This window comes from Capsicum annuum, unplaced genomic scaffold (genome assembly GCF_002878395.1).
Source record: "Capsicum annuum cultivar UCD-10X-F1 unplaced genomic scaffold, UCD10Xv1.1 ctg70655, whole genome shotgun sequence".
Taxonomy (NCBI): domain Eukaryota; kingdom Viridiplantae; phylum Streptophyta; class Magnoliopsida; order Solanales; family Solanaceae; genus Capsicum; species Capsicum annuum.
In genome coordinates, this window is record NW_025880408.1 from 1 (window position 1) to 5,418 (window position 5,418).

Here is a 5,418-nt window from a genome sequence, read left to right on the forward strand (position 1 = left end):
CTACTATACGACCATTAACTAAAATATGTCGATGGTTAACTAATTGATGGGCTGCGGGAATATTTGAAGCCATACCCAATCGAAAAAGGATGTTTTCCAAGCGCATTTCAAGTAATTGTAGTAAAACTTTACCTGTTGACCCCTTGGCTTTTCTGGCGATACGAACGTATTTAAGTAATTGTCGTTCTATAAGACCGTAATGAAAATGCAATTTTTGTTTTCCTTCTAGATGAATACGATATTGAGATTTTTTTCGGGAACGCGATTGGTTTCTAAGATCATTTATAGTCCTAGGCTTTTTATTAGTTAGTCCTGGTAATGCCCCCAGGCGTCGTATTTTTTTGAAACGAGGTCCTCGGTAACGCGACATAAAGACTCCTTATTCTTATTTCTTATTTAGTATTTCTAATTAATTCTTATTTCTATTTATTTTTATTGAATTTTATTTTACAGAATAAACCTAAACTAAAACTAAACTGAACTAAATGAAGCGAAGTTTACTGAAATAGTGTACTTGTACTATTATTATTTAATATAAATACTATAAAGAAAAGAAGAATGGGGTGAATTGGATAAATATACAGAACCCCTTCTATTATATATATAATCCTTTCCTGACATAATTGGAAGTTCCTAGAATAAATTGATAGCTTTTGGAAAAGGAGGAAGGCGCTATTTCCCTATTCTTTTTTTTTCATTTATTAGATGATTGATAATGTTTCATTGAAATCAAAGAATAGGGAAAAGCCGGCTATCGGAATCGAACCGATGACCATCGCATTACAAATGCGATGCTCTAACCTCTGAGCTAAGCGGGCCTACAGAAATCTTATATGCGTAGTAATTGCCTAAACTACTGGAATTGGAATTATTAACTATTCAATATTATATTGAATATTCTAGATTCTAGAGCATAAGGATTACTATAGCGATCTAGAATTTCGATTTATCACAATTCTAATAACAATTCTAATACTAATATGATTAAATAGTGATTGCAAATATTGTTAATATTCTTTTTATTTTCGTTTTCAATTTGAATGGTAAATATTCTTTTTCATTTCTATTTTTGGCATTTGAAATCTTTTTTATTATAGTTCTATATTTGATTCTATATCATATATATCTCTCATTCTATATTTATTTCAAAATTATTTAATGGAATGGTTAGTTATAATTAATGAGACATTCCTCCGCTTTCAGGCGAAAGTAAAGATAAAAAACAAGAAGCGATCGTTCAAGTATTCCAAATTGAATGGCAAAATGACAGGAAGAGGGACATATATATGGGTATAGCTCCATCTATGTTGAATCGCGGAATCCGAAATGATAAAATCATTTTTGATTGGATAAAAAAAGGTCGCCTATAGAAGATAGTTAAGAAAATCAAAGAGGAGAAAACACGTTTTCGAGATAGGAATCGATATCTAATGAATTCAATGGTTCCAGCATAAATGAAAGAAAAAGAAAAAGGAATGACATCACAATGAGATCCTAATCTCAAAACAAAAAGAAAGGGAGATATGGCGAAATTGGTAGATGTTACGGACCTAATTGGATTGAGCCTTGGTATGGAAACTTACTAAGTGATCACTTTCAAATTCAGAGAAACCCTGGAATGAACAAAAATGGGCAATCCTGAGCCAAATCCTATTTTCTAAAAACAAATAAAGGTTCAGAAAAAAAGGATAGGTGCAGAGACTCAATAGAAGCTATTCTAACAAATGGAGTTAAATGTGTTGGTAGAGGAATATTTACATCAAAACATCAGAAAGAAAAAGAATGAAGTGAAGGATAAATGTATATACATATGTATTGAATACTATATCAAATGATTAATGATGACCTGAATCCCTGATCAAATCATTCACTCCATAGTCTGATAGATCTTTTAAAGAATTGATTAATCGGACGAGAATAAAGATAGAGTCCCGTTCTACATGTCAATACTGACAACAATGAAATTTATATTAAGAGGAAAATCCGTCGACTTTTAAAATCGTGAGGTTTCAAGTCCCTTTATCCCCAAAAAGACTATTTCAACCCCCAACTATTTCTCTGACCCCCTTTCCTTAGCAGATGTAAATTACTTATCTTTCTCATTCACTCTATTCTTTTAAAAATGGATTTTTCTTTTAGAAATGGATTTTAGCGTAAATGGCTTTCTCTTAAGCCTTGTGATATATATGATACACATAGAACTGAACATCTTTGAGCAAGGAATCCCTAGTTGAATGATTACCAATATCATTACTCAATACTGAAACTTACAAAGTCTCTTTTTGAAGATCGAAGAAATTCCCCGGCTTTGATAAAGTTTTTTAATCGGCTTTTGTCCTTTTAATTGACAAAGATCTATTGACAAAGACCCGTTTATGTGTTAAGATCAAATTTGTTAAGATAAAATTAGAGTAACAAGCAGAGAATTGGGTAACAAGCAGAGAACTAAAAATCCTCATGTTAACGAACAGTTCCAATTGGGAAGACCAGAGGACTCTAAATCCTCCTATTAATGGGGACTTAAAATTCTCATGTTCGAGGTTCCAATTGGGATTGGTATAGCCCTGAAAATCCTCGGGTTACCAGTCCCAACCTTGATAAAAAATCTAGATTGGGAATAGCCGGGATAGCTCAGTTGGTAGAGCAGAGGACTGAAAATCCTTGTGTCACTAGTTCAAATCTGGTTCCTGGCACATGATTAATTTGTATGGGTCTCTCTTCACTAGAATTAATTTCTAATTAATTGATATGAATCAACATACATATTCTTTTAGAGTCTTGATTGGAATAATAGCTTTATCCAGTTTGGCGACATATACCCCATACTATGTTCTATATAGGTAGAGTTTCTTAGATAAAGTATCGAAAAGAATTGGATTCTATCTCCTCTTTTTTTCTCCTCTCATTCAAAAGAATTTGAATACGTAATACATATTCGAAAGGTAAAATTGGCTAATTGTTGAAAGGCTCAAAAGTCGAATCCAGGGGGGTTGAAATAGACAAGATTCAGCTCAGATCCAAAGAAATCGAATTCGATATTCTATCATTTCTTTGTCTTTTCTTTCATATTCGATTTATTCATTCCAGATTTCTCCATCCCTTCCTATATGCCCTTCTAGAACCCGTCTAAGTAATGTGTGCAGTACAAAGTTCATGATGCAGAACTCATTTGGTTCATCCTATTGGTATGTCTCATCTGAAATAAGTATCTTCCAAATAAATGTGAGAATTACAATGAATCCCTAATTGTATTTTTTTGTTAGCCTATTGATAATTCCCTAAATTAGACCTGCTTAATCTAGAATAGATGGTCCAATCCTTGAATATCTAAATTCTCTAAGTGGAAATAGCTTTCTTATCATTCAATGAGCATCTTGTATTTCATAAAAATTAGGGGAAATATAATCCTTACGTAAGGGCCATTCTATCCAACTTCCAGGCATTAAGATACGTTTCAAGCGTGGATGATTATCATAAGAGATTCCCAACATATCATATTATTCTTGTTCTTGAAAATCCATGCTTTTCCAAACCCAGAAAACAAACGAAATTCTAGGATTCCTCCTGGAGGAAAAGACTTTTATGCATACCTCTTCTGGTTGATCCACACCATCCTCTATTCTCGTAAGATGATACACACTAGCTAACAGCCCGCCAGGTGCTACATCATAGGCACATTGAGAGCGGTGATAATTTTACCCATATACATAAAAAATGATAGCAATGGAATGCCAATCCTCGGGCTTTATTTGTAAAGTCTCTATTCTTTGGTAAGCAAAGCCAAAAGATCTATGAATTAGCCCATGCTAGACTAGCCAAGATGACAAACGACCCTGCAACTTTTTTATCTCTCCCGCATTTTTGTTTGTAGATGTATTTTACATTTATGATTAAATTTATGAAAATTGACCCACCACTTCTTATTCTAGATAAAGGAATCCTGTCTAATTCACTAATTCGGGGGAAGATACTGAATTTTTGTATTTAGAAAAGATTTTCGTAGGGATCTCTGAAGTAGATGGTGGTTGATAAAGAACTCTTTGATCATAATTTCCCATATGAATACTGTGTCGAATATGAAACTTGTGATTGGTAGCAAAACACCGATTCACTCGTTGAGACCTGTTTTGATCTTTATAGAGTTCTCGAGACATTTTCTTACAAAGTAATGTTATAGCATCTATAACCGCTTCCGGTTTAGGTGGGCAACCTGACAAATATACATCTATAGGAATTAGCTTATCGACTCCCCGAACAGTACTATAAGAATTGGTACTGAACTTCCCTCCTGTAATTGTACAGGCTCCCATAGCAATAACATATTTTGGTTCAGGCATTTGCTAATATAATCTCACTAAAGAGGGGCCATTTTCATTGTTACTATTCCAGCCGTTAAAATTAGATCTATTTGTCTATGACTCGATCTTGGTACTAGTCCATAACGATCAAAGTTGAAGCGTGAGCCTATTAGTGAAGCAAATTCAATGAAGCAACAACTGGTACCATAGAGAAGCGGCGATAAAAAAGAGAGTCTTGACCAATTTGAAAGATCATTTAATGTAGTTGAAATAACTGAATTTGGGGTTGTTCGATCAAGTAAAGGAAAATGAATGGAATTCATAGCTATCTCAATCTTATTTTTTCCATTTTTCTTTTTATTGTCTGAATATTTAGGAGCTAAGACCATTCCAATACCCCCTTTCGCCATGCATAAACTAAACCAATAATTAAGATAAGCACGAAAATCAAAGCTTATATAAATATAGATACACCCAATACGTCGAAACTCATTTCCCATGGATAAAGAAAAATCGTTTCAACATCAAAAACAACAAAAACTAGAGCAAACATATAATAACAAATTCAAAATTGTAACCAAGCATCACCCATTGGTTCTATACCCGACTCATAAGTAGAAAGTTTCTCCGGCCCTTTGCTAATCGGGGCTAATACTTCAGAAATGAAAAATGCCAAAATAGGAAAAAGGATGGATATTATTAGAAATGCCCAAAAAAAATCATATTCGTAAAGCAGAAACATAAATGCACTCCTATGAACCTGGAAAATATACCGGATTCGATTGGTCGATTCGAATTGTAATTTTCAAGCCATCCATAACTATATTAGTCAAAACAGGAATTCATTTTGGTCAAACCGCCTAGTTTGGCTTTGTTTATTGGTTTATTGTAAGGCATATCTCATTGCAAGATTCATCGACTGGAATTCGATTTTATTTCCATTATACTTATTTCTATTTTATTTAGTTAGTAGAACCTTCTAACTATATATTACTCTTATACAAATTCTCCTCTTTCTCTTGTTTTTTTCTCTAAACTAAAGATGGGGAATTCTAAATTAATTAATTATCTTAGTTCTTCTTTAATTTTTCTTCTTTAATTAGAAATTCTTTAAATATTC

At 33.1% G+C, this 5,418-nt stretch overlaps 2 non-coding genes and 1 pseudogene across 2 annotated transcripts; 1 reads left to right on the plus strand and 2 right to left on the minus strand.

The window, feature by feature from the left end:
- Positions 1-745: 745 nt before the first annotated feature.
- Positions 746-818, minus strand: TRNAT-UGU. The gene has a single exon. It is a non-coding gene; the product is annotated as a tRNA-Thr (tRNA).
- A 1,802-nt stretch (positions 819-2,620) lies between these two features.
- On the plus strand, positions 2,621-2,693 carry TRNAF-GAA. The gene has a single exon. It is a non-coding gene; the product is annotated as a tRNA-Phe (tRNA).
- A 1,251-nt stretch (positions 2,694-3,944) lies between these two features.
- LOC124894153 lies at positions 3,945-4,798 on the minus strand (annotated as a pseudogene).
- Between the last annotated feature and the right edge of the window lie 620 nt (positions 4,799-5,418).